Source organism: Stomoxys calcitrans, chromosome 5 (genome assembly GCF_963082655.1).
Source record: "Stomoxys calcitrans chromosome 5, idStoCalc2.1, whole genome shotgun sequence".
NCBI classification, from domain to species: domain Eukaryota; kingdom Metazoa; phylum Arthropoda; class Insecta; order Diptera; family Muscidae; genus Stomoxys; species Stomoxys calcitrans.
This window is the reverse complement of record NC_081556.1, coordinates 62,029,834-62,042,145: the sequence shown is the minus strand read 5'-3', so window position 1 is coordinate 62,042,145 and position 12,312 is coordinate 62,029,834.

Below are 12,312 nucleotides of genomic sequence, written 5' to 3'. Positions count from 1 at the left end.
AAGAAGTCAAGATCCCAGATCGGTTTATATGGCAGCTATATCAGGATATTTACTGATTTGCGCCATACTTAGTACTGTTGTTGGAAGTCGTAACAAAACACCTCGTGTTAAATTTCAGCCAAATCAGATGAGATTGGTCAAGATCTAAGATCGGTTTATATGGCAGCTATACCAGGTTTTAGACCAATTTGAACCATACTTAGCACAGTTGTTGGAAGTGATACCACGTGCAAAATTACAGCCAAATCAGATCAGTTTATATTGCAGCTACATCAGGTTATGAACCGATTTAAACCACACTTAGCACAGCTGTTGAAAGTGATACTATTGTAAAACACCACATATAAAATTTCAGTCAAATTGCAATTGCAGCTATATGAAAACATGGACTGATTTGGCTCATCTACAATCCCAACCGACCTACACTAATAATACACCTTCGAAAGTTAGCGTGCTTTCGACAGACAGACGGACGGACGCACTGACGGACGGACATGGCTCGATTGACTTTAAATGTCATGACGATCAAAAATATATATACTTCATAGGGTCTTAGACGAATATTTTAACGTGCTACAAGCAGAATGACGAAATTCGTATACCCCCATCCTATGGTAGAGGGTATAAAAATAAATATTTTAAATCAATATATTACTTGTTTTACCAGCAACTGAATCCAATAAAATAAAAAATTTTTTAATCATACAAAAATATCAATTATTTCCTTTTTCTAAATTGGTAAAAATGTTATTTGAGAGAAGAGACAATTTTCAAATAAATTGTTTTATAGAGTTAATAACTGCTTTAATTGGATTTTTGAGATTGTCTTAATCCAAATTATAAAATTAATGATCAATAATACAAATTCAATTATAGGTCCGATTTCAACGAATTTTTTTAATTGAATGAACAAATATCTTAATTGAACCATGTTTTTCATTTTTCTGTGCTCCTTGCCTTGTCCCTCTCTGAATGCTTAATAAATTGATGTTTCAACAACCTGGCTTATCTCTCCGTGTCAGTCACAGCTACGTCGCCAAAATCACTGAGGTCATCCCTTCTTCCGCGGTTCGAAAGTGTCTTAACAGGAGACCACAGCTTGCCTACACCGCTACCTAAGTTACATTGCTCCAACCACAAATTCCGCTTATGCTCGTCATCTACCCAGCTTATTTCCATATTCAGCTTGCTGATTCTGGGGCTAGTGGGGTTCGTGCACCGAAGTCCACCGTGCTCGTTTGCGAGTACCACTGCCTGCGCCGGAAAATAGGCCGCACTTGAGGTATTAAATTTGGTATTTCCTTCTGCTTGTTGGTTCGTACTGACAAAAATAACTTGTGTAGAAAAGTGATTAGTTAAAATATATAGTGATGTGCTCCAAATTTAAAAAAAGTGGCGTGGTTAGGAAATACGAACAGTCGTATTAGAAATGGGCGAATCGTGATACCTAGTTGTCTGAAGCTCACAAATTTTTTTTTTTATTTCATAGTCGACTTATTCACCTATGCGCCAGAATGCCAAATAAAACGATTAATTTATTGTTTGTTTATCTTTCGAGACGAGCTTACGAGACAAATGTAAATGAAAGCCAGAGATCGCAACACTATATTTATTTCCACACATATCTATCCTGGCGATCGTAAAATTTAATTTGAATAACTGTGGTCAAAACTTTAAGTTATATATACAAGTATAGAATGGCAAAAGTCGGCTGATGAATATACGAATATAGGAGCTTTTCTAATCTGAACCGATTTTTGATAAACATCAACACAAGAGTATAATATGTTCTAGTTTTCGTAAGGATCGGAAGAAAAATGACAACAATATTGAAATATTACTCAAAATCAGACGAACATATTTAAGAGAGCTGCAAATATCCAAATCTAAACCGATTTCGACAAATCTGCATACACAATCTGGCCCGGTACGGGATAACTATGTGCACTACACCAGCTGGAACTTTCAGCTCAGATCTGTGTGGTGTTAATCGTTGGTATATATATATATATATTTATATATATATAATAAATATATATATATATAAATATATATATATATATATATATATATATATATATATATATATATATATATATATATATATATATATTAAAGCAGTTATTAACTCTATAAAACAATTTATTTGAAAATTGTCTCTTCTCTCAAATAACATTTTTACCAATTTAGAAAAAGGAAATAATTGATATTTTTGTATGATTAAAAAATTTTTTATTTTATTGGATTCAGTTGCTGGTAAAACAAGTAATATATTGATTTAAAATATTTATTTTTATACCCTCTACCATAGGATGGGGGTATACGAATTTCGTCATTCTGCTTGTAGCACGTTAAAATATTCGTCTAAGACCCTATGAAGTATATATATTTTTGATCGTCATGACATTTAAAGTCAATCGAGCCATGTCCGTCCGTCAGTGCGTCCGTCCGTCTGTCTGTCGAAAGCACGCTAACTTTCGAAGGTGTATTATTAGTGTAGGTCGGTTGGGATTGTAGATGAGCCAAATCAGTCCATGTTTTCATATAGCTGCAATTGCAATTTGACTGAAATTTTATATGTGGTGTTTTACAATAGTATCACTTTCAACAGCTGTGCTAAGTGTGGTTTAAATCGGTTCATAACCTGATGTAGCTGCAATATAAACTGATCTGATTTGGCTGTAATTTTGCACGTGGTATCACTTCCAACAACTGTGCTAAGTATGGTTCAAATTGGTCTAAAACCTGGTATAGCTGCCATATAAACCGATCTTAGATCTTGACCAATCTCATCTGATTTGGCTGAAATTTAACACGAGGTGTTTTGTTACGACTTCCAACAACAGTACTAAGTATGGCGCAAATCAGTAAATATCCTGATATAGCTGCCATATAAACCGATCTGGGATCTTGACTTCTTGAGCCTTTAGAGGGCGCAATTCTCATCCGATTTTGCAGAAATTTTGTTCAACGGTTTCTCCCATGACCTTCAACATTCGTGTCCAATATGGTCTGAATCGATCGATAGCTTGATAGAGCTCCCATATAAATCTCTCGATTTTGCTTCCTGAACCCCTAAAAGCCGCAATTCTTATCCGAATGGAGTGAAATATTACACAATAACTTCCATATTGTTCAGCATTCAATTCATTTATGGTCCGAATCGACTATAACTTGATGTAGCTCCAATAGCATAACAGTTCTTATTCATTATTCTTTATTTGCCTAAAAAGAGACACGGCGCAAAGAACTCGACAAGTACGATCGATGGTGGAGGGTATATAAGATTCGGCCCGGTCGAACTTAGCACGCTCTTACTTGTTTAATTAATATTTTTTAAAGAAAGAAGAAAACATTGCCATTCCTTAAAAAGCCTCTGTTCCTTATCGTGGATACCGTCTGTAAAAAGTATAATGATCAAAACATATTAAAGTGAATCGTAATAATTACCAATCTTGGCATTTTGCGCACAATACCATGATATCTGGACCCACATGAGGGAATACTGCATTTGCTAACTTCTGCATCAGCGTCGTTTTCCAAGCCAATATAGTCTCTATAGGGATATTAACATATTAAAATAAAATAATATTAATAAATACCTCGTCTACTTTCTTCCAATTCTTCAAATTTGTTTCGTTTGGAATGTACTTATTTCATTTGTTCAAATTCTGATGTTTTCTGCTTTACACTATTTCAGGATAACACTTTAAAAATATATTGTTTTAACTTAACAATTTATATTAAATAAATTATTTTATTTCATTGGGGGATAAATAAAAACCACACTTAGTATTTTTCTTGATATTTCTTTGTCTATCCACATCTATGATAGAAATTAGACATATATTTGGCTCATTCGCACTTCTTCGCATAACGTATGTGTGAAAGAGGACACAACAGAATGCAGAAATAGATACTCACAATTTGTATTATTAAATAACATATTAATTCGAACAATTAAAAATATAGTCAACGAATGTCTTCCTTACCAATCAATTGCCATGATACGAAAAAAATCGTATTTCAATGTCAAAAATAATTGAAGCAATTAGCACCTTGTTTGAAAAGTTTTTTATAAAGCAATATCATGCTTTGTCGGTCAAATTTAGGTGAGGAGAGCCCTTTATCGTATCGATCACAATATACAGTGGACGAAGTTACGAATGTCATTCGGGGCGCCAAATCACCCAAGGCGTTGCCCCGACGGAATCTCTACACTTATGCTGATGAATCGGAATATACTTGGAGTCGAGTACCTTACCACTGTCCTCAATATGTCTTTGAACACTCTAATAGTACTCGATGTCAGGAAGATGGGCAGAGAGATCCCGATACTGAAGGCTGGAAAGGACCCGAGTAAGGGGCAGTCGTACAGACCGATTTCCCTCCTCTCCCAGTAGCCAAGACGCTTGATAGACTACTCCTCCCGAGCCTCGTTCGAGCATTAGCATGGATCCCGATGACCGTACAGCACAACAAAAGCTTTGCATACCATTACCGCACACATTTGCCGTTTATTAAATTGGCCTAAACTGGACCTATCGAAGGCATTCGACACGGTCAGCCATGCCAAATTCTTTGAGGACATCGCCAATACGTCCCTCCAGCCAGGCCTGAAACACTGGATCACTTTTTATTTGTATGGTCGCCAGTCATTTGTGGAATTTAGGAATAAGAAGTCGAAGTACCGTAGAGTGTATTAGGGAGTTCCCCAAGGTGGTGCGAGATCTCCGGCACTGTTTGACCTATACCTATCCTCCATTCCACCGCCTCCAGACGGCATTGATCGTATCATATGCGGACGGTTGTACGATCATGGCATCAGGCCCCCCACCCATTGATGACATCTCCGATAGGGTAACATCTACCTCAACGAACTTGACTCTTATTTTGCTGCAAGAAATTTGAAGATATCTGCCACCAAATCTTCAGTCACATTGTTCACTACATACACGCATGAGGTGCGCAGGGAGTTGAAAGTGATGGTCGACGTAGTGACAATTCTGACCTTCAAGTGTCCCAAAATACTTGGTGTCACATTTAACGGCTTTTAAAAATTCTCCTCACATGCTACAGCAATTTGCGATAAAGTCAAAAGTTGAAACAAGGTCCTCAAGTCACTTGCCGGCAGCACTTGGGGTGCTGACAAAGAAACCTTTTTGACAACGTACAAACCAATTGGCCGGTCTGTGGTAAATTATGCAACGTCAGCTTTGTGACACGCAGTGGAATAATATACAGATCTGTCAGAATGCCGCCCTTCGTACTGCGACGAGCTGTCTCCTCAGTTCTCACGTGTACCACTTCCATCAAGAAACAAAGATCCTACCCATGCGAAAACTTAACGACATGTTGCCTAAGCAATTCCTTGTGGGCTGTTATTGCAGAGACCATCCAAATCATCATCTTGTGGATAGGTATTCACCGCCCAGATGCCTTAAGGTAGATCTACATGATGTAGAGCGTGCGTTAGAACCTCAAGATCAAGCGGCGTATAAAGCGGATCTAGACAACATTCATGCAGATGCGGAAAATAGCTACCGGGTGAAGTGGCGCTTGGAGAGCGACCGCCTCCCATTGCACCTGAAGAAATTGACCTCCCCCGGTAATCGAAAGTAGTTCTGGCTTAATTACTATCCGACAGATGCAGACGCCTCAATTCTTACGGAGCAAGACCGTATTGGACCGATTTGCCCCATCTACAATCTGAACTGACCTACACTAATAAGAAGTATTTGTGCAAAATTTCAAGCGCCTAGCTTAACTCCTTCGAAAGTTTGTGCGCTTTCAACAGAACGGACGGACATGGCTAGTACGACTTAAAATATCATGACGATCAAGAATATATGTATATAATTTATGGGGTCTTAGACGCATATTTCGAGGTGTTACAAACTGAATGACGAAATTAGTATACCCCCCCTACTATGGTGGAGGGTATAAAAACAATTAATCAGTTTAGAGCACATATCCGTGATATAATTAAGATATACACACAGAAAAACAGACTTTTCAGTGATGTATCCCGAATTTAGCACCAAATGGCCAAATTCAGAGCCTATTATCTTCTACAGCTATAGTAAACACTTTAGCAATCTCCAAAAAAACGTAAAAAATTTTTCTCTATTCGAAATTAACGAAAGTGTTTCAAAAAATTTTTGATTTGGAACCACTGTGATGCGGGTCCTCTGAATGAAATACTGGGTACGTCCATTGGCGTAACGTATGCTGGGCTTTATAGTTGCCCACTTTATTAGCTATTTGTTCAAACTACCTAACTTTAATAGCTAATTTTATGCTTGTATATAATTTCGGACGTTATTGGCCAGTTATCTTCTTTATTGGGCAATTACGATCAAACGTTCAAAGGTATTTTATGAACTATTTATTCAATCTAATCGAATACAACACCCAAAAGTTTTTTTTTATATAAAGTACAAAAAAATTACGCCGACAAAATTGCTGAGTAGAATTTTCCTGGACACCCACAAACTTTACAGAATGTATAGGGAAGTGTAGGGTGGCGGCTGACCGCCAGACTCACTCGTGACACTCAGGACAGAAGAGCATATGGGGGAATTCCTTAGTAGTTCCTTACATAGAAAAACCAGATCGATTATATAGATCATATTATTGCGAATGCTCTCTATGATAATGAGAACCTATTCAACAAATCATCAATATGACTGTGAGGTTTTTAAATTAATAATTTGATCCGCAGGCTTAAATCGCTTGTGCCCTCTTTTACAACACACAGAAAAAGATTTTATTTTCTCTGTTTTCTTTTCTCTCTCAGGCTTCAAATCCCTACTTACTTGGGAGGCTCAGGGGCTGTAGTCCCAATCTTTCAACCACCGACTGGAAGATTGGTAAACTCTATGAGGTTGATGTGGAGCGGAGACATGCAGTTTTCATACTAAACTCCGGCTGTGTCTCAGACCAACAAGTCTGAAGGAGTTTTATCCTACGGATTCAACAAGTTGAGACTGAAGGTGTATAGAAGCGGTGGGTTTGGGGAATCAGGAAACGACCCAACAGTTGTTGACGAACATTTGTCTAAGTAACTATCGACTACATATCTAAAGCTAGGCGGATTGTAGGAGATTGGAAATTCCCCCGTAGGGACCGAAAAAGGAGGGGAAGACGTCAAGACGGAACCCGACAAGCACTGTGGGTAGGTCATCCGGTGGGATTGGACTCAAGGTGTGCATCAGCGGCGATGGACAGAACTCAAAAGATACTTCCACAGCAGCACCTAGTGAAGCATCTACGGAAGAATCGTCCACACCGCAATTGTCCAGTGTCCCGAGGAAGAGTGTTTCCAATGCTTTCTCAGCTGCACATGGATGCGTAAGGGAACTCCTCATGACAAGATTTAACAAATCTTGTGAGAATAAACTCCAGGCAGACTCTGAAGATGAGGCTAACGTAACTGTGGTAGAAATTCTGAATCCTGACTATGGTCCGGTTTCTGCAGATAAATATCCATGGTCGCTTCGGTGGCACTAAAGTTCTTTCTGATGGAAAGTGGATTTAACATGGTTCTTGTCTAGGTACCATGGGTTTGTGCAGGAATGGTTCGTGGATTAAGAATTCCTGGATTTAAACTACTCACGGGTACGGGTAATGAGAGACACAGAGCGTGTATTTTTGCAAAGAGTAGTCTAAACGCTTTTCTTCTTCCGTCGCTAATCACTGAAGATTTAGTAGTAGCCAGCCTTCAAAATAAAAAAGTCTCATTACTGGCTGGCTTCCCCATATATGGCAAACGATTAAGAGATGCCGCCTTGGGAAAAAGAGCCTCATTGTAGGAAGTGATGCTAACGAACATCACCAGATATCAATGAACGGATGATCTGCTTATAGAATATACAAGGAACAGGCAGGATCTATTAGATGTAACGCTTGTATCGGAGGATATAAGCTGAAGGATATGTAACTTCAACATTGGCTAAAATAAGTGGTCCTAGGCTAAACAGAAGAAAGGCGGATTGGGATAAATTTTGCCACACATTCTGCACGTGTATCCCTTCTTAACCAGAAAATGAAGTGGAAACTGCAAAGGACACTGACATAATGCTTAAGCGGAGCACGGAGGCCCTGAATGACTCGCTTGTGTTAGCATGTCCTAGTGCCAACCAAGGGGCAAACAGCGACCACCACGGTGAACCCCAGAATTGGTTAGTTTAAGGAAGGGCTACAAAAAAATCTTCAACAAGGGGGGCTGAGAAAGGCTCAGAAGGCATCCTGGGTGGAGTTCTGCAGCTCCGTAGAGGATACATCTGAGGCCTCTAGGCTAAGGAAGATCCTACCCTCAAGATCTAGTATGGTGGAATACAGTCAGAAGTCGGAGAATGTATGGGCAATGTCTAGTGAAGAAACACTCCAATGGACAACGTGGTGCCAAAAGAGGTTGTCACTGGTATGCATTCGTCAGAGGTTATTGGGTGGAATTATGTCTGAGTCGAAAATCCTTTGTTCAATAAAACGTTTCGACTCCTTTAAGTCGCCTGTCTCCGATGTATCACTGGTTGAATTGCAAGCTGTGTCCGACAGACTGGCTCCTTTGCTTGGGGAGATATACTCTGCCTGTATCAGCATGTCATATATACCTGTGGGATGTAGAAACACAAAAGTCATTTTCATTCCAAAAGCAGGAAAAACTTACCATACGAAGGCGAAAGATTTTCATCATATTTTTTACGCTGAAGACTCTAGAGAGGTTGATAGAAATATATCTTAAGGCAAAGATTCCTATAAATCACCTGTCTCGACAACAGCATACATATAGTAAGGGCAAGTCCACTGAAACAGCCCTTCACGACATAGTCGCCTACATAGAGGATTCTCTCACTGTCAAGGAATACACAACGGTAGCATTTCGTTACAGCGATAGTCAAGCAGCTTCGAAGGCTTTATTTGGTACGAGAATAAGATTTAAAGTTATGGGTCTCTTTTGAGAGATTTTAAATTGTCTTTAGAGGTATCATAATCTGGCTTTATGTTAGGTTCCTGGATATTTAGATATTATAGAAAAGAAAAGTCGGACATGCTTACGGGATCGGGTGTAAGCCTTGTCCTTGTGTCAATATTGGATGTATATCTACAACTATCGAAAATTTCCCATGGAATAAAGGCGCATTAGTCTTGTTTGAAACGTTGAGTGGAGCGGACATTTTGTTATTTCACGCCGCAAGAATTTTCCTGTAACTCGTAATAGGTCACTATTTTTGGAAGAACAATTTAAGTCACCCAAGAATAGCTGCGATTGAGGTATCCATTAGGCGATTGATGATTTGCGTCTGTTTCCAGTGGAGCGTCAGATCTAGAGCCCGGGGGTAGGCTTAGAATGGACTCCAAAGACCCAACAGCTGCGGTGGTGGTATCAGGCCATAGCATGTTGTCCGCTACTGAGATCTCGACTGGTGGAGCGGCTGCTCCAGGCTCCACTAACCGACAAACGACTGGTCAGCAGGGGCTTTTGACGAGGACACCTGGTTCGAGTCTTAAGGATAAGGCCGAACCTATTCTTTCTTCGCACGCCTTTAATTTGCCTTGGTCATCGGCCTTCCCCGGAAAACCAACACGCTTTTTAAGAGGTTGGAATAATAGAAGACGCATCGCTCTCAGGTGTATTGAGAGGCTTGGTGCAAATGATCCTAAGACTCTCACTAATAGGGAGAGAGACTCCCTAAATTGGGCTCGAGAAATTGCTATATAGGCTACTCCAAAGACTACACGTCTAGATTCAGAAAAGCTGCACCGCAGTCAGCCAAAAGGTATGCGGTCAACTTGAGGGCATCCCATGCTTAAAAAAACCTGGAGCAAACAATAGTATGATGCGTCCAAGAACCTAATGTCTCTAGAAACAGTTTGGTGATAGCAGTTGTCGGCAAGGGAGAAGAACGGGTCTACTTACCTAGGAATAATTGGAGTGAAGGTCTGTATAAGCGAAGGGGTTGGGAAATCAGGAGACGACTCAGCAGTTGTTGCTGAACACTTGCCTGAGGAATTATCGACCATATTGCTAAAGTCTGGCGGATTGCAAAAGACTGAAAATCCCCCTGCAACAATCGAGACAGGAGGGGATAGCATCGAAACGGGACCCGACAAGCCCTGTGTGAGTGCGTCATCCAGTTGGACTGGGCTCAAAGTGTGTGTCAGCAGGGAAGCACGGAGCTCAAAAAGTACTTCGTCACCAGAAGCTAGTGGAGCATCTAACGAGCAATTGTCCACACTGTATGTGCCAGGTGTCCGCAGTAAGAGTGGATCCACAGCTTTTTCACCTGGCCCTGGATGCGTACGGAAGCTCATCATTACAAGATCTAAGGAATCTTGGAAGGATGAAATCTTGGAGGAATCGGAAGACGAGGCTAACACAACAATGGTGGAAGTTCTGAATCCTGACTATGGTCCGGTTTCTACAGATAAATCTATACCATTGAAAGGCCGCTTCGGCGGCCCTTAAGGTCCTCCTGATGGCAGGGGGATTTGACGTGGTCCTTAATGAGGAACCATGGGTGTGTGGAGGAAGAATTCCGGGCTCAGAATTCCGGGATTTGAACTACTCAAGGGTACGAGGAATGGGAGATCCAGAGCCTGTATTCCTGTAAAGAGTATTCTGGAAACTACGGAAGATATAGACATAGTGGTCAAGCGGATAGCGAGGGCCCTCAATGACTCGCTTGCGTCAAAATGCCCTAGTGCTAAGCCAAGGGGCAAACAGCGACCGCCATGATGGACCCCAGAGCTGGTTGGACTGCAGAAAACTCTCCAATAGATCAAAAGCCACAAGAGCATCACATGATTGGGACATCTATAAGGCTGAGGTAAGAAAATATAAGGGCGAGATGTGAAAGGATCATAACAAATCCTGGGTAGAATTCTGCAGCTCCGTGGAAGATATATCTGAGGCCTCTAGACTAAGGAAGATTCTGTCCTTGAGACCTATTACGGTGGGGTATACTCGGAAGTCAGAGAATGTATGTATCGTTGATACACATTTCTCAGGAAATTGTCCAACGGACAGCATAGCGCCAGAAGAGGTTGTCACTGGTATGCATTCGTCGGAGGCTATTAGAGAAATTGTGTCTGAGCCGAAAATCCTTTGAGCGATAAGAAGTTTCGACTCCTTAAGTCGCCAGGCTCTGATGATTTATCACCGGTTGAAAAACAAGCTGTGGATCTAAAAAGATGGATCAGCAGAGGAACACTTCAAGGTGTACTGTCTCCTCCGCTTTGGAGTATAGCCATTAACAATATACTATTGTCTCAGGAAGAGAAAGGTGTAAAAGTGGTCACGTATGCTGATGACGTGGCAAATGCAGTTAGGGGAATGTTTCCTAGCACTCGAAGAGATATACTTCAAGATGCTCTACGTGCAACAGCGAAGGGGCTACTGAAAGTGGTCTAGGTACAAATCCGTGCAAGGCAGAAGTAGTTCTTTTCCTTGGGAGGAGAGAATGTTCCACTTACAGAAAGCGCAAAATACCTGGGTGTTTTGCTGGACAGGAAACTGAACTTCAAATATAACATTTTGGAAAGAGCAAGAAAGGCCACTGTTGTCCTATACACCTGCAAGGGGGTTGGGGTTTAGACCGCGTGTCATGCATTGGGTATATACTGCAGTGGTCAGACTTATAATGCTATATGGTGTTTTGGTCTCGTGGACGGAGCCTCAAAAGTCCACCTACTGCTCAATACTTAACCGGATCCAAAGGATGACTTGTTTGTGCATCACAGCCGCACTGAGGACTACACCATCTGATACACTGAATTTAATGCTACATCTTATGTCCCAGGACATTGTGGCTACCCAAACTGTAGCGACCACTGCCGAGAGGTTAAAGGAACTTTCTCATTGTGCATGTAGCGGCTACGGACACTGTGTTATCCTTGATACAATATCCGATGTTCCAGGGATTGCTGATTACACCCTACCTGAGCCGTTTTTTGATAAATAGTACTGTACCACTATTCCTGAAGGACCGTTTGGAACTACGATATCCCTGGTAACAGAAGCTACATAGATTTCTATACGGATGGTTCCAAACTAAACGACCAGGTGAGCTTTGGGGTGTACTCTAGAGATCTAGAACTGTGTACCAAGCGGAGATCCTTGCAATTAAGGATGTGATGGAAGGGCTAAGATATAATGTCATTACGACGACTGACATTACTATCTTCTCAGACAGCCAGGAAGTTATTAAATCCATTGAGAATGTATTGCTGAACACAAAAACCGCCCTCGACTGTCGCAGATCTCTCAACGAGATGGCTGAACAGTTCAAAATTAACCTGTTCTGGGTG